The sequence below is a fragment of the Macaca nemestrina genome, chromosome 15, assembly GCF_043159975.1.
Source record: "Macaca nemestrina isolate mMacNem1 chromosome 15, mMacNem.hap1, whole genome shotgun sequence".
Taxonomy (NCBI): Eukaryota; Metazoa; Chordata; class Mammalia; order Primates; family Cercopithecidae; genus Macaca; species Macaca nemestrina.
In genome coordinates, this window is record NC_092139.1 from 40,385,053 (window position 1) to 40,403,319 (window position 18,267).

Consider the following 18,267-nt stretch of genomic DNA (forward strand, 5'->3'; position numbering starts at 1 on the left):
AATTGTATAGCTTTTCCAGCATACTGCTCCAGTTCCACATAACGGGGCATGTCAAAACCTACTCTCCCATCTGAACACTCAGCAGTGACCAAATGGGCTGGAGGAAGTGGGAGAAATACCGTGAAAAATCCTGGGCTGCACCTCAGAGACTAATAAATAATTACTAATGGGAAAGAAAACAGAGGAAAGAGAAAGAGCAAAGGAGCAGGCGGGACGGGCGGAATGGATTCTGGCCCACGAGAGGGGAACAGACTGACGGTTAAGTGCAAACAAAAAAATTTAACACACCGGGAGCAGTGACCCAAAGACAGCGAAAGAAGGAGAGTCAAGCTGGCTGGGGAGACTTTCTGTTCTCACATTTGATACGTCTGCTCACAACATGTTTCAGTGACTTATTGAAGCTCCGAATTGGGCTGTTAAATCATTCAGCATATGAGATTTGTCCTAAGTTAAATGGATTACTTCCCTTTGTAGGTTTTTGGATAGTGGCTTATTTTAAAGGGGAGAACTGGAGGGTCTCTGCTAAAATATTGATGTGAGGGAGATTTTTAACCCAGGCATCGGGAATGACCGAATAGAGACACAGGGGCAGGTGCCATATTGTAATTTGTCTGCCTCTTAAATTATGTAGTATATGTATCACAATATATTGAATTTAAAACCTGAAGTATGACATTCGGTAAATAATTTATACCAGCTCTTTCATTAAGTGTGAGCTGAGGCTTAGGATAATGAAACCTGATTTTAGTTAGTGCCTCATTTAAATACAGATGCGGAAAAGGAAATTTCTTTAGCGCCGCTAAGGCAAAGCATGCTTGCTGTGTAGAAAACTTGAACTGAATCTCTCTCTCTCTCCCTCTCTGTCACACACACACACACCCCTTCCCCAGGAGTAGCCCAGGAGGAAAATGAATAATACAGTAATTTTTTAAAACATGAAGTTCATTCAGGCTTCTCCTGCCTAACAATTTCTTTAAAATATATAACTAAAAAGATGATCGTTTCACTTGATATACTATTTTTTTTCCTCACAGAAGATTCTGATCCTGAGAAACATGCCTGGGATTTTGGGGATGACTGTGACCCATTCAGTAAACATCTATAAAGCAACTCCTCTAAGTCATTCTTCTCTAGGTTCTACAGGGAACCCACAGGGAGATAAGTTTCTGTTGCCCCGTCACTCGTGATCTAGCTCAGGGAGACTATTCATGCATGTTTGAAAATGGAAATAACCATGCAAAACAACCATGCCCACAACGTTACAACCAATGGGCATCTTGGCTTGCAGGAACTGGTCCCACCAAGATATGTTCCCTGTTTTGCAGAAAAGATGAAACTTGGGACTGATATGGCCACAAATACCTGAGCTTGAAAACTTCAGTGGAAGTTAATGTCTCTTTGCACTCCTTCATGTATTTGCTATTACAGTGCTACTTTTAACATCTTTTCTTTGTGGGCTTAATAGCCATCATGTTAGCATACTGCTTTTAAAATGTTGTAAAACCTTTAGAGAATATATTCAAAAGGAATGATTCCTCCCTCTCCCTCATTCTTTCCATATCATGTCGGAGATAATAAAGACATAAAGTCAACTGGCACACCTTCCAAGAAGGTTGAATTCGGAAAAAGATGGCTACTTGTCTGTAAAGCCGCAAGGTAAGCTATTTTTAAGTTGGTACACTCAAAGCCATGATTTTTCACCTTGATCTTGACTAATGTAATTAATTTAATATGCATTTGTAATAGAAAGAATATAAAATGTGTACAGAGTTCTTTAGGCTTGAAATGAGACATGAATCTCTTAGGTAAGTAGCCATTGGGCATAAGCCTGTGCCAGGTGAGGTGTCAACTGTATACAATGGTAGGGGTTGAGAGACAGGAAAGACCCCTTCTGGCTGGAGTAATTAAGGAAAGTTTATGGAAGAAATGGTGTCTTGTATGAGTCTTGAAATAAGGGTACGGTTCTGTTAGGCAGGCATTGAGAGTAGAAGGCAACATGCACAAAAACATAGAGCCGTGAAAAAGCAAGTGATAACTGGGAACATAAAGCTAGAAGATGTTGCATAGGCCACTTCAGGAAGAACAAGACAAGAAAAGGAGGTGCTCCTCCTCTTAAATTCCATATCTCACTCATGATATCACCAATGTCAGATGAACAAGGGTTCAGCAGAGAAAGGAGCCAGGATTGACTTGTTCATCCAATCATCCTCAAGTCTTCCTTATCCAACCACATACACATTTCTTAAATCAGCCCCTCGTGACAAGCCAGGCTATCTCTAGCTCATCCTATCATTGTACAGTCACATTACCAGTGTGATCACAGTGATCAGATCTCTCTCATCCAGCCATATCAAAATAATGTAGTGGTTCAACATTTGAATTTGAACCCAAACTTCCTGGGTTTAAAGCCCCACTCTCACACTTTTGGCTCTATGGCCGTGGACAGATTTAGCTCTTTCTGCTTCCATTTCTTTATCTGTAAGATGGTCAATCAGAGTAGGCTGTTAGGAGAGTTACATGAGCTAATATTTGCCTAGCACTTAGAATGACATCTGGCATGTCATAGGTGCTATATAATGTTTTCCGTTTTAATTAAAATAGAAAATAATCCACCCTTCCACTGACGCGTGATGTTAACCATGCCTCTCTTCCTTAACTCTGTAGGCTGGAATCTAAGCTGGGTAACAGAATGTAGAAACTTTTCCATGGCCTGGCCCCTGGTTCATCCTCCTATCTCATCTCCTACCCTCACCTCACAGTTTGTGTTTAGATAATATTGTGTCACATAAAGTTCTCCAAGCCCACCACACTCAACCATGCCTTCCTGGTTCTCCTCCGAAGAGTCTGCCTGCTTGCCTTGTCCCCATCCCCCTCTCCTCAGTACTGCTTACTCATTCCTGAAATGCCAGCTCAGGCATCATTTCCCCCCAGGCAGCCTTCCGTGAATGTGCAGGCTGGGTTAAGTGCCTCTTCTCTCCACCTACAAGACAATTGTATCACAGCACGAATAGTATAGTGCTGAAATCATCTTTATGATCCTGCTCCCAGATCTGACTGAAAACTTCTTGAGGGCAGGAGCTGTGTCATATTCATCTCTAAACCCCACAGAAACAAGGGCCATGCTAGATATATAGTAGGTTTCCATAAGCATTTATTGAGGTCAAGAAAATAATTAAACAGGGTTGGAAATTAACTAAATGTGGAAGTAGCAAGACAGAGGGAGATTGGAAGCTGATTCCAAAGTTTGAAGTCCAAGTTAACTCAAAGATCAAGGTCATATTTATAGAAACAGGGAAGTCAGAAGGAGGAACTTTTTTGAAAGGAAAGAAAAAAAACAACCCTAATGAGTTAATTTTTAAACAAACTGAGTTGGAGATGCCAACAAAATATGCAGTTAGAAAATAGACCCTGTGGTGCTGGAAAAATGCCATGGTAGGGTTGAGGGTCATTGAATTTGTCATAGTTTAGTAGATTATGCTGCCTAACAAACAGCCCCCAAATCTCAGTGGCTTATAATAGCAAAAGCCTATTGCTGCTCACACAGCACGTCTCCTGTGAGTCAGTTGTAGCTCTGCCTGGGGCTTTGTTACTCCGTTCAGGGTTACATATGCATCTGGTGCATACTGTTCTCCTAGTGAAAGGTCAGAATAAGAAGGGACACAGAGCCAACCACACAAGCACATTTAAAGTCTTGCTCAGAAGTGACATACATAATTTCCACTCACATCCCATTGGCCAAAGCAAGTCCCACAGCCAAGCCTGAAGTCAATGGAGTGAGGAGGCATGGCAAGGACAAGGGAATAAAATATTATGAGCAAATATTGCACTCAGCACAGTGAAGATAGATGGAATTATGTGTGTAGATCACATCATATATGTAATTTCCCATTGGACGGGAAAGAGAAACCAAAGAAGGAAGAAAGAAAATAGCATAAAGGTAATCAGAGAGGTAAAGAAGAGAACTAAAACTGTAAGTTCTAATGCAAGTTTTAAAAGACAGGATTCCAAGGGAAGGTATGTTCATTGTCCAACACTGCTGATGTCAATGAAAATGAGAACTACATATGACTACGAGGAGGAAAACGGAGCCACTTAAGTGAAAGGATTCATTAGATATCCTGAGACCATTTCTGCACAGATTTCTTGTCAAGTTATATTTGGCTAATGTCGATTTAAAATAACTTGCATTGGAGATTGTTTAGAATAGGTTTTCACAGCAATTCCTACAGCAGCTGAGTTGTATGGATTAGAAGTTAAGCGAAGAGAACATAATACAGCACTTCTAACTCTCATCAAATATCAGGAGAATTGTCATAAGGGGTAAGGAGACCCCTCCAGACCCTGGGCTTATCTGGAGAGGAAGATTACTGACAGTAGCTGCATGATCCTAGCCAATAGACTTGCTAAGAGGAGAATCTTTTACAACCAAGAAAGTAGAAAAATGGAGTGGTAGCCTTCATCAAAAATGGAGTTGTAGCCCTCATGAAATAGTCATCTCAGTGCCATTGGGGTTTTCAAGCAGAATCTAGTCCACCATACAACAAACATACGTGGAAAAGTGCATGCACTGGAAAAAAGGCCAACAGATGTATCTATACATCAATATATCTACATATATCTGTCTATCTACACACACACACATACATACATATGTGTGTGTGTGTGTGTATATATATATCACAAGTGAGGAATTCCATGTGATGACAGAGGCAGAGACTGAGGTGCTGCAACTGCAAGCCAAGAAATGCCAAAAATTGCCGGCAAAAGTGCAGCACAAGAAACTAGGAAGGGGCGAAGAAGATTTTTCCCCTATAGATTTCAGAGGGAGCAAAGCCCTTCCAACAGCTTGATTTTGGACTTCTAGCTCCAGAACTGTAAAGGAATAAAGTTCTGATATTTTAAGCTACCCAGTTTGTGGTTCCTTCTTATAGTGGTCCTAGGAAACTAATACACTTAAATACATTTTGAAAAGCAATAAAGTAGCTTTTGAAATGTTGGGTGATGACTATTGTAAGCAATTTTAATTAGTAGTATTCTTTTTCTTGAAGTTAAAAATCTGTATCAGTATGAGAGATTGATCGAATTCCATTTGTTTTGAAGGTATAGGAAAATGTGTGTTCAGTTATGGTCACATTTACCTGCCAATGACTTGTTGGGAATTAAGAAACATTCCTCTAAGAATGCTCTTTGTGAAACCGACTTTTCAGAGTTGCTAGTTTTGTTTGCCTTGTAAATCATATTTGTATAGAAAATTTAAAATTTAGTTTGTGGTATATATTTTTGGAAACTCGAAGGAAACTCCCTTGAGATGTTTAGGAATTGTAACTGCTTTAAGGAGAGAGAGAATATAAAGATTCTCATTTGATTAAATAAACTACTTCTGCTTATTGTTCGAAATGCAGCCTCAGTGGAAACTTTATATTCCATTATTTGCTTTTTCCTGAGAAGTTCTTGGCACATAGTGAACTGGAGGGTACAACGCAAAGTACATTAGGCTTTCAATCTGGGAATGCCTTTGAGACAGGTGGCCAGTGCTTTAGAATGCCTACTTGGAAGCTATGGTGGAATGTTTGTACAGGTACATAAGGCGGCACAGACATGCACACCAAGATACAGAGAGACATCTGGATGTGGAAGCAATTCTTATGGCCATTTAATGCCCACCATCTTTATTTTATAGGATGTGCCCAAGGCCATTCATGCCAAGTATGGACTAGGCTAAATTCTACTAAACTCATCAAGTGCTTGCTAAGCACCCACTGTGTACATCTGTTGGCCACAGTCATTTGGACATTGTGATATATCCAGAGCATGTGGTTATAGAAATATTGTTCTTACAAATCTCTAGATGAGACAACCAAGTACAAGGCAGGTACTGCTACACCCCCAGTGTCACATATCAGGTAAATGGCAGAAGGGAGTGTGGAACCCAAGTCTCCTCCTACCAATCCAGTAACTTACACTTACATTACAACTGGAAAAACTGGGAGCACCACAGTTCATTTTCACATACGGTTACGTACAAGACGCAACAATTTGCCCTAATTGTACCCCCTCACTTTCAGAGGAGTCATCTTCAACCCAAACTCCAGTCTGCTGAAGATATTATCATCAACAGCTTTGTTTTATTTTAAACCGAGGCTTTCTTGTCACTCTGAAATGCCACCAGCAATTACAGGACCAGAAGGAAAATCCATTTCGGTTCAACTGTTGTCATAAAATATTAATCATCTCGGCAAGTAGCCATTTCCAAACTGCCTGTATTCTGCATCGATATTTTCTTTAGAAACATACCAATACCTGTGTATCCATAGAGAATACAAGAGTTTGCAAATATTTTGAGAGTTTAGAGGCTAATCACTGCTGAGTCATAAAAAAAATCTCTTCTTTGTCTTGATGCCAACAGTTGTGCCATTAAAATAAAATCTAAAAATCTCATTGCTGCTCTATCCTTGGTACCATGGATATTCATGGATTTTTCAGCTCTACTCAGGAGCCCAGTTCAAGAGCCAAGAGCCCACCTAGTTGAAGTCCCTCATGAGGGCACCCTGAAGGGAGAATTTGGCTGGAGAAAGGCCAAGGTTAGATAGAAAACCTTAGAATTAACTAACTAAAGACATAATCAACAATAATAAAAATAAAAGTGACTGGTTTTGGACACCTAATATATACCAAGAGCTTTCAATACATTATTACTATCACAAGCCAGGGATGCTTACAAATTATGGATGCTTCTCAACATTTTCCAGAAATTGATGCTGTGAGTTTTATGTTACTCAAGTTTGTCCAACTAGAAAGTGGCAGACCCGAGGCTGAGAGACAGGAGTGTACAACTTAAAGATTCCATTCTTTCTTTCTATACCATGTTATTGCTCTCAAAACACTACCTCCCACTGATTGATTACTAATAGAATAGAAACTTATCAGCACTATCCTTACAGCACTATTCTCATAGCCTTCCTGCTTATAAATAGGCATCGTCATCATTTTGCAGAGAAGCTGAAGCTGAAGAAGTTCCATTTATGATAGTAAAAGGGGGTGCTATCCCACGGAGCCAGGTCTCTGGACCACAAACCCTTCTAGCCAGGCTGCCTCTCAATGGATCAATGGAAGGGAAGCTCCATGCACTTAGGACAGAAATGTCAGTCGCTGGAGTTCAGCTAGTGACCTAAAATGCTGATCTGCTCTTTACAAGCCCCAGATTCCCTCTAGAAACGCCCATTTTCCACCCTCATTTCCTTGAGCCCCACAAGATGCGTGTTGACGCTCACAAGTTGGCTCTGTTATCAAACAAATTCCCTAACAGGTCGTGGAGACCAAGGTCCTGAGAAATCATTGCATCCCGGATTGCCCATTAGTTAATTTTAATAAAGTGCTAAGTTCTTGGCACATGAAGGTTTGTTATAATTATTCATCATCAGGGTACAGTAGCTCACGCCTGTAATCCCAACACTTTGGGAGGCTAAGGCAGGCAGATCACTTGAGGTCAGGAGTTCATGACCAGCCTGGCCAACATGGTGAAACCCCATCTCTACTAAAATACAAAAACTAGCCAGACGTGGTGGTGCATGCCTGTAATCCCAGCTAAATTATAAAAAAATTTTAAAAAGAATAATTATTCATCATCCTATTTATAACAACATTTCTGCATGGAATTGCCTACTGCCACATCAAGTCCACATGTTTCTTTTTCTCCCACCTCTTTCTTTAGAAATGCTACCTGGTAAGTGATCAAAGCTGACACTAGTAATGAGAGATATTGTCATAATATATCCTCTGATGTGCTGCCTTGAGAAGAGTCTAGCATCACTTTTTTGGTGTTCCTGTCAAAAATTCATAACTTCAATCTAATCATGAGAAAAATATCAGATAAATCCAAATAGGGAGACATTCTTTGAAATAACTGAGCAGTACTCGTCACAAGTGAAAATATCATGGAAGAAAAGGAAAGACTAAAAAACTGTCACGGATTGGGAAAAAAAGTAAGGTGATGTAACAACTAAATGGAACGTGGATCCTAGATTAGATCCTGTAACATAAAGAGGATGTTCTTGGAAAAATTAGTAAGATTCAAAAAAAAATCTGTAGTTAAGTTAACATTGTACCATGAAATTCAACTAAAGTTGACCTGAGGATGCCTTCATACTTTGAGGCCTTAACAAATTACAACCTAACTTGGTACATAAACTAACTGAAAGCCTAGTTTAGTTATTATTTTGTAACAAATAGCTTTGTCTTAGTCAATCACAGGCTTCCAATGATTAGTCCATGTTCAAATAAGGCAAGCACAGAACGGGAGCCAATCAGGCTGTCTCTGTACCTCACTTCTGCTCTTTGTTCATAAAGGCTGCCTCCCCGTGCTGTGAGGTGAGCTCTCTGAACGTTTTCTGGTTCTGAGGGCTGCCCAATTTGAGAGCTGTTCTCTGCTCAGTTAAGTTCTGTTAAACTTAATTTTTCTAGTTTTTCTTTTAACAATACCAATGTTAATGGCCCTGTTTTGATCACTGTATTATGGTCATATAAGGAGTTAACATCAGAGGAAGGGCATCCAGGACTTCTTTGTACTATTTTTGCAACTTTTCTGTAAATCTAAAATTATTTCAAACTAAAATACTTTTTTTTTTCTTTTTCTTTTTTTAAGTTTTGGTTGGTAAGTTGGGAGAAAGCTTGAAATCAGACTGAGGAGGTAAAACCAGTTTTGTTGGGTTGGAATCCCAGTTCAACCACTTACGACCTGTGTGGCCTCAAACTAGTTCCCCAAACCTATCTAACCTTGGGTTTCTCAAATGTTCACATTCTGTCAAATGTGAACAATAATCGCTGTCTCACAGGTTGGTTACACGTGTAGACAATAACACATGTAAAGTGTGTAGCATAGTGCTTGACATACAGTAAGTATGCAAACTAGAAGTTTATTGTCATCTTTAATCAATATATGTCATTTTTCCTCTGAGATGAGTATATAATTTTTAAAAATCCTCAATAGGGCATTGACTGGTAACAGTTCATTGTATTGCCTTTATAGGAATCTTTGCATTTCAATAAAATTAGTTTGATGCCATGAGCGAATTCAGTAGCAGATTGTATTTTCTAAAGGTGACTCTAACAATATTTCCCATCCTACAATCTTTTCTAGAAACTTTCCATTCCTCCATCAAAGGTAGAATCTATGTACCCTCCTTTGGTATATGCAAGATTTTGTAGATGCCTTGGCCAATAGGGTATGGTAGAAGTGGTGGCATGTGATTTCCAAGGATAGGTCTTTAAAATGACATACATTTTAGCCTGTTCTCTTGTGTTGCTCATTCTTGGGACATAGCTACCATGCTGTAATAAAATCTAAGCGGCTCTTTAATAAAAATAAATAGATGGGTGTGGTGGCTTGCACCTGTAATTTCAGCTACTTGGGAGGCTGAAATAGGAAGATCACTTGAATTCAGGAGTTTGAGGCTATGTGATCAAAGCCACTGATCACGCCACTTCATTGCTGCAGCTCATGGAGAGGTCCATATGGCCTCTGACCATACCTAGCTGAGCTCCCAGATGATAGCCAGCACCCACTGGCCAACCATTTGAATGAACTGTCTTGACTGCAAGCACATCATCCAGCTCCCAGTCAAGCTACTCAGCTAACACCACAAGGAGAAGATATGGCCAGCCCCATTGCGCCCTTCTCCACTTACAAATTTGTAAGCAAGATATATTATTGTTATTTTCACCCATTAAGCTTTTGGGTGGTTTATTAGACACATCTTTATAACATATGATTCTCATAGAGAAGGGAGCAGGAATAGACATGAGATTTTTAAAAATGTGGACAGCTTTGAGAATTGGAGCTAGAAATGGGCTTGGGTAGACTTGAGAAATATTTGGTGGGCTTGAAGTATGTTCATCCTTTCCACAATGCAAGAGAAGTAAAAAGTAGTTTCGTCCAGCAGACTAGAAATGGGAACAAAATGAGAATATTGAGATGGGGCCAATAGAGTAGGGCAGGGCCCTGGTGTGGATTCTCAGGGAAGATGGTGTCCAGAGTCAATATCAAAGTTAGTCCCCAGGGCTGGCCTACTGCAGTAGATGAAGACTGGAGTTTGAGGTGCCAATTGATCATGCTACTTTTTCCTTCTTGGTTTAAATCAATTGAGAACAGACGCAACGAGAATTCAAGTCCAGTATCAGTGTTTTGACCTCCAAATGAAGGATTTCCTGTGTTTTGCATTTGAGAAAGACAGGGCTTGAGTTTAAGGGCAAAGGGGAGCTGCCCACTTCTTCACTTCCTCATCTAGAACTCACCCGCAGGAAGAGCTGGGTTTGTGGAGCAGACACTGGGCAGACCATGGGGGTCACTCCATAGCTCACACCCCAGGAAGGAGCCCCCAAGGTTTTAGGCCTATCTCTAAGAGGCCAGCACCACCTGACCTGCACCAGGAGTGCTTCCTATATGGAAGCAGACAGAGAATAAACAGCTGGGAGCAGGGACCTGCTAGAGACAGGGCCAAAAACAAACAGCCCAGTCCACACGGAGAACTGACCCTGCACCATCTCACCATCAACTATTAATAAGTCGTTCTTCACCCTGCAGAGGAGGAATTAGGAAAGACACAAGAGAGACAGGAGAAGCTTCCTCCCCATACTTTCTCAGGGGGCGAAGTGTCCTAGGTAGGGTCTGAGTCAAGACTTTAGGTGACAAGAGCAGTTTTCTAATTAAGTGCAGGCATGTGTCCATGCAGCATAGTGGCTCTCAAAGTTAAGTCAGCATCAGAAACACCTGGGAGGCTTGCTAAACTAGATTGCTGGGCTGCACCCCATGAGTTTCCAATTCATTAGGTCTGGGTTTAGCCTGATAATTTTTTTTAAGTCTGAGTCTCCCTCTGTCACCCAGGCTGGCATGCAGTGGCATGATCATAGCTTACTGTAGTGCAAGCCTCACAAGTAGCTGGGAACACACAGCATGAACCACTATGCACAGCTAATATTTATTTATTTATTTATTTATTTATTTATTTTTGTAAAGAAGAGAATCTCACTATGTTGCCTAGGCTGGTCTCGAACTTCTAGTCTCAAATGATCCTCCCTTGTCGGCCTCCCAAAGTGCTGGGATTACAGGTGTGAGCCACTGAGCCTGGTTGAAACGTCGCATTTCTAACAAATCCTAGGTAATGATGACACTGCTGGTCCAGAGGCCATTGTACATTTTATAATTCAGAAGACACATACACACAGCTTATCTTGTTTAATTCTCACATCATTCGTCATTGACAAATGAGGGAACTGTGGCTAATGAGGACTGAGGGTCTTACCTAAGCTCATACAACACTAAGCGAAAGACCTAGGCTTCAAATATGTCTTATGACGGCAACGTGAAGATTTCTTTTCACTTAACTATGGCTGTTTCCTGGAGTCAATGCAAAACACAGAGAGAAACCCAGGCATCCTGTAGACATTTAAGAAACAGAGGTGGGTATTTTGTATGTTATCATTTTAAAAATTGGACTATTGTTAATTTTGCAATTCCTTGGAAAAATTCCAAAATTTCTTGTAAATATCGACAAAAAAAGAACAAGAAAAGCTTGTATGTTTGTTTGTTTTATGTCAAGTAGAGCAGCAGAGGTAGGAAGGGTTGAGTGCCCTTTAGAAATAACCATGGTTATACTAGCAGCCACCCTATTACCTAAAGACTGGGCAAAATCTGGAGTCATTAGACTAAGGAGTTGCCAGCTATCGCTGATAATTATTTTTCAAAAAATCATTCATTTCTTTACAGATGAAAAGCCTTAACCAAAACAAGTTCATCTACAACAGTACTATTTCAAACAGTATTAGGGAAGATACTTTGAGGATTATGAGAGCTTTATATTACCCTTCCTATTGCTTCATTTGGCTTGCAACTGTGATGCCAAACTCTCCATTAGTTTTTCCTAACCACTTAATTAACTTTTTGAAAAACCAGGACCAAAGACCAACCATTGAGAAGGATTCGTGTGGGTCATCATCTGATGAGGGCAATTTGCTGCGCCTCCTTTTTTATGTTGTCAGAATGAGGACCAGAACTCTTGTGGACATTTCCAAAGATTCACACCAATATTATGATGTATCCTTATGTAGTTATCACAGGTATTTATATTTACAAGTAGATTGTGATGCCTTACCTAGCACAACTGAACCTATTATCGCAACTATCTGGGGCTTCTTAATGGCCTGGACTGTAAGGCAGCTGCTCCTGCCTTATGACCCCATTTTATGAACCAAAGCTAGTAGCAAGCCTGGCCAGCAATTCCTCAGTTCTTGTGATGTGTGTGTGCATTTATGTGTGTATGTGTGTGTAAATGAAGGTAGAGGATTGAAAATACGAAAGAAATTTTTTAAAACAATTGCTACTCTTCACTGAATAACCTGCTTATAAAAAGTGCACAAATTATTTTTATTATTATTATTTTTTTGAGATGGAGTTTTGCTCTTGTTGCCCAGGCTGGAGTACAATGGCACGATCTCGGCTCACCACAACCTCCACCTCCCAGTTTCAGGCGATTCTCCTGCCTCAGCCTCCTGAGTAGCTAGGATTACCGGTATGCACCAGCACACCCAGCTAATAGTAGAGATGGGGTTTCACCACGTTGGCGAGGCTAGTTTCGAACCCTTGACCTCAGGTGATCCGCCCGCCTCAGCCTCCCAAAGTGCTGGGATTATGGACAAGAGCCACCATGCCCAGCCAAAAAGTGCACAAATTATTAAATGCAGATGTAGATGAATTTTCACAAACTGAGCACACTTGAGTAACTAGATAAATAAATAGAACATTACCAGCTCCATGGAAGTTCCTATTGTATTCCTTTCTTGTCGCTACCCTGATCAAGAATAACCCCTATTTCTGACTTCTAACACTATACATGAATTTTAGACACATATATAAATGTATCATACAGTATACTCTTTTGTATCTGGCTCTTTTGCTCACCATAATGTTTATGAAATATCCATAGTGTTATGTGTACTTGTATAATGTTGACTCTCACAGCCGTCTAGTAATCTATAAGTTTACCACAATTTGTTGATTCATTCTACCATCAATGATCACTCAAGTAATCTTCAGTTTGGAGATATAAATAGCACTGCTATAAATATTCTAGTACACGTTCACTGATGCTCATATGTATATAAACTCTATTGCATATAAACCTGGGAGTGACATTGCCAGATCACAGGTTTGTATATGTTATGTTCAGTGCATACTGCCAGTTTTGAAAAATAGCGGGCTCAATTTACATTACCCTACACACAGCATGAGAATTTTCTTTGCCCTACATCCTTGCCAACAATAGGTATTGCCAGAGGTTTTGATTTCAGCCATTCTGGTGAGGATATTTGGTAACTTGTTTTGGTTTAAATTCACAGATGTTAGATATTTGGATATTGTCTTTGTTGAACTGCCAGAGTAAGCCTTTTGCCCATATTTCCATATCTTTCTTAAAATCTCCTTCTATCTTCTCTACTCTCTGCACTCCTTGGAGGATTGTTAACTCCTTTCCATTAAAACCCCCAAATGTCCAACAGCATGTAGACAAATACATTGTGGCATATGCATACAGCAGCACACGATGCAACAATAAAAAATAAATGACCTCTGGATACCCACAGCATACATAAAACTCAAAACCATCATGATAAGCCAAGTAGGCCAAATACAAAAGAATACATGTAATATTCTACTTGTATGACATTCTAAAATAGGCAGAACCAATGTAGAGTGACAAAACCGATCAGCGGTTTCCATGAGTCAGGAGGCAGAGTTCACTGCAAAAAGGCACGAGGGAACATTTTAATGTGATGGAAATGTCCTGTCTTGATTTCCGTAGTGGTTACATGGGTCTATCCATTTATCACAACTCTTTGAACTATATACTTAAAATGATAATTTAATTGTATTAAATTATACCTCAATAAAGTTTATTTTAAAAGAAACCCTTTGGGAGGCCGAGGCAGGCAGATCACCTGAGGTTGGGAGTTCGAGACCAGCCTGACCAATATAGAGAAACCCCGACTCTACTAAAAATACAGAATTAGCTGTGCGTGGCGACGCATGCCTGTAATCCCAGCTACTCAGGAGGCTGAGGCAGAAGAATCACTTTAACCCCGGAGGTGGAGGTTGCAGTGAGCCGAGATCATGCCATTGCACTCTAGCCTGGGCAACAAGAGCGAAACTCCGTCTCAAAAAAAAAAAAACAACAAAAAAACCCAAAAAAAACACCACCTTTTACTGAGCCCTACCATGTGTAACCCATAAGATATGGTGAAATTAGGGCTTTTCATGGGCCACAGTGATCAGTCAGGATGCCCATAGACCCATGTGTACTCCACCCAAGAATCCTATCTTTCTAGAAGAAAAGGCCGAGTTGCCAACACCTTTTGAAATAACTGTTTTGATTGAAGACATCACAAAAGGCTGGTTCTGGCTACCTTGGCCACCTCATACCCCACAAATGGTTTTGTTTCCGCTCACTTACGGCTGCCTGCCAGTCACCCAGTGAGCAAGCCAGCACACTTAACAAGCTGGCCCATCACCACATTTAAAATATACAACGCAAACGCAGGCGTTTCCAAACCCTGGGCTGGGGAAAGAAACCTCCCCAGTGAGTTTTCCCAACATTTTACCTTTTAGAAGCCAAGCTGCAGTCATTTTTTCCTTTGACTCTCAAGGGAAATCTTACAGGGACCATGTTTCAGAAAGCTTGTCTCCCATAGCGCACCAGAGCTGCGGTATTTTAATAGCCTCTCTCAGCCCCTCCCCTGGGAACATATTATTATGTGATCATTAGTGATGGGCAAACCTCACTGGGTTTCCAGGTTTGAGTCTGTGCCAGAAGTTCAGAGTTCCTCCTTTCTTGACAACTCAAAATGTCCCCTATTTTTTTCCCTTTTATTTATTCATTTGTTTGTTTATGTGTGCTTTGCATGGTTTCTTCCTATCTATCTGACCACACTCTCCAGCGTTTTCTCCACTTTACACCACAGAAGAAAGGAAGGAGATGGGTCAGGAAGCAGGAGTTTCTTGCTGGTTCCTCTCTGTTGAGGTGCCCTATTGGCACAACCAGAAAAGAGTGACTAGACACCCGCTGTATGCCCATGACCACAATTCTGGTGGTGCCCAGTGAGTTAGTAGGTGAATAAAGGATAAAGGCTTTTCTTAGAAGGGTTCCCATTCCAACTGGGATGCTGGGACAAACAGGCCAATAGATGTATTGACAAAGGCATGCAGACATTGCTCCACCAATATACTTTAAGGACTAAGCAGTCAAGGTTACAGGAAGACTGAATGCGGTGCATTAAGAAGTTGTAAAACAAATGTGAACATTCTTCATTTGTGGCGACAATTGCTGTTTCTGAAATACAAGAATAAGACATTGAATTCATTATATTGAAATTCAAACACTCCAATTGAAGATTCCTGTCTATATTTTCCCCTCTAGAGAATGGGAGCACTAATATTTATTCCATGAGCTATATTGTTGGTTATGGAGCTAAGTGGAGTACTGAACTTAAAAGTTAGGGAATACATTCAATTCAAATCCATTGAGCTTCGGCCAGAAGGCTGATACTCAGGCCTGTGTTTGTAAACTGGACCCACTAGCCAGGGACTCATAGGGTCATGGGGACAGTGGGGACACATAGTCTCAAGCCCTTCCCATCTTCCATTAGAGGAATCCCAGAATACAGCATGTCCCATGACCTTGAAGAAGGCTGGGAACGTCCAGGTCAGAGGCAACAGCTGGCCTAGGAGGGCTGCCAGAATTTCCGGGACACTGATGCATTCAGAATAGGAGAAAAGGGAACATTGGAGGGGGTGCCTGGCAGGGGGGAAAGGGAGAGGAAAGCAGAGGGAGCTCAGAACTGATAAATTCAGATTTGTGTGTTTCACTCAGCCTGAAAACACCAGTGAGTCACTTATGGTAATTTGTCTTTTCTCTTTAACACATTTTCTCCAGTTTGTCTGAAACTATACTGTGTCTACTATGAATAATTTCACACAGTTACAACACAAAATTTGTTCTTCTGCCCCAAAAGCAGCCACTTGTTTTTGGACCAGATTCTCCCAATGTGTACTAAATCAGGAAGATCATTTCTGCCACGGTTAAGGCCTTCCCACTGCTTTCTGTGAGGCTGCGCTTCTTAACATACCTATTCCTTACAGAAATTTGCTAACAGACTAAGGAGATGTGTGTCCTATTCATTTTTTTTGTTTGTTTTCTTTAGAGAACATTTTTATTCTCCCTTAACCTTTATCATATTGATTGCTGTTTGGAGACAGTCTTGGGGCAGAAAAACAATGTGTTCAGAGTACTGTAATTTATAAGTATTGTCATTTTATGATTGCATTGATTGTTATTTTAAAAGTGGTTTTACAAACTGAAAATTGACAGAAGGTAGAAATGCATAGAATTGGTGATGATATCAGAAATGCACAAAATATCTAAGACAAGGAAGGTAACTAGATTTCATCTCAGGTGCCAATCTATCAATTAGTAGTGACTGCTGGCAATGTTGTTCTAAGACAGAATCTGAGGCCACTTCCAGGCTTAGCAGGAAAAAGGGCCAAGAGTTGATTAGTAATGTCTGCCATAGCGGAGTTGATTAGTAATGTCTGCTGTTGCGGTGCCTTTATGGTGAGTGGGGAAGAGGATGGGCAATGGGGTATTAGCACAGACATTATGTATATTCTATTTCTGGTCTGGGCAAAATATTCATTCAAACAAGCAATACATCAAGGAAATTATGTAGGAACTGACCAAACTGAATAGAGACCTGAGCATTTCCTTTTGAGTATGTGGCTGGATCAAACCACATCTCAAGATACTGTTAACCTGATGATTCCTCATCTATGTAATCATATTTTTATCCTGACACATAAGTAAATGACTTGGAGATTGCTCCTAGTTTAAGGTGTAAATAATAAAAACACACTTAAAATTTGCACTGGAAATTAAAAATCCCTTTCACATATAAACATTCAACATGTTATCCAACCCCTGCTGCCTTCTGCATCTTTCTGGTGCCATGTTTCTTGTGCCTTCTAGACAGAAGTTGTGGGACTGATGCTAGAAGAAAGAGAAAAATTTAAATAAAGAAATGATGCTGTCATTATTTTTAATGGTTGATTTGTTTTTCTTGTTTACCTAGAAAACAGGTGGAGAGTAGAACAAAGAGATTTTTGGCCTGAGCTAGGACTGAGAAACCAAGTCTAGTTAGTGAGTCAAAAAAAAAGAAATGGTATCCCCTCTCTTACTATGCAAAACCTCATAAATGCATCACCTGTATGAAAACTCCTTGGACAAGTCTTAAATCTTTTCTTAAACTCTAATAAATTTGGTTGCTAATCTATAAAGAAAATGAATGTACACTTTCTAGTGTTAAACAGTCACTGTGTGTGTATGTGTGTGTAAGAACCTCAATTCTGCTAGTCATAGAGGGTGTAGGTTACCCTTCAGGCTAAAGCAGGGATTATTTGTTTACATAGGATCAAAAATAATAATATGGCATATATCAATGTTTATAGTAGGTCCTGAAAAAGTACAGATGTATACAATTGTGCCAAAGAGAAAAACATTTTCTTTACAGCATTGTATTCATCAGCCCTTACCACAATAAAGCTGCATAACAAATCACCCCAAATCTTAGGGGCTTACAACAATAAGCCTTTGTTTCTCACTCATGGGTCTGCAGGGCAGCTGGGATTATTCTGCTTCAGTTGGGGAGTTGACTAGGGTTGGCTCTAGGCTTTAGGTTGGGTTCAAATCTGTTCATGATCTCATTTTGGTGCTCAAACTCATGAGGCTTTCGCTACCTGTATTATACTCTTCTTATTGTGATCACAAGAGTGGACGGGGTGAGTGAAACAGCCTTTTCTGGGAACTGTCCCACAGTCATTTCTACCCACATTTCACTAATTAAAATTAGTCACATGGCCAACCCCACCATCAATGGGTAGAAAAATTGAGTTTGCTTCTAGGAAAATGAACTGCAGAGTTATATGGCAAAAGGTTCATACATTTTGTGAAAATAGGAAGTGCCAAGGAATTGAGAAAACAAACCAGCCTACCAAAAATATTAAGAGGCTCTATTTAAAACATTGAATAGGGAAGTGGTATCATGAGGTAAATAATAATAGTAATAGTAGTTAGTATTAAAAATCAGGCTTTGGAGCCAGGGTAATCTGAGTTTGAATATTGGCATCATTCCTTACTGACCATGTGGCTTCAACAATAGGCAGGCCTTGCA

General features: G+C 40.3%; 1 long non-coding RNA gene across 1 annotated transcript in view; it reads left to right on the forward strand.

Annotated features, from left to right (window-relative positions):
• Positions 1-1,091: 1,091 nt before the first annotated feature.
• The window catches only part of LOC139358829 (uncharacterized), a 43,657-nt gene continuing 26,481 nt past the window's right edge, over positions 1,092-18,267 (forward strand). Inside the window, exon 1 of the long non-coding RNA XR_011614340.1 lies at positions 1,092-1,656. This is a non-coding gene — a long non-coding RNA (uncharacterized lncRNA). The remainder of the gene's footprint in view (positions 1,657-18,267) is intronic.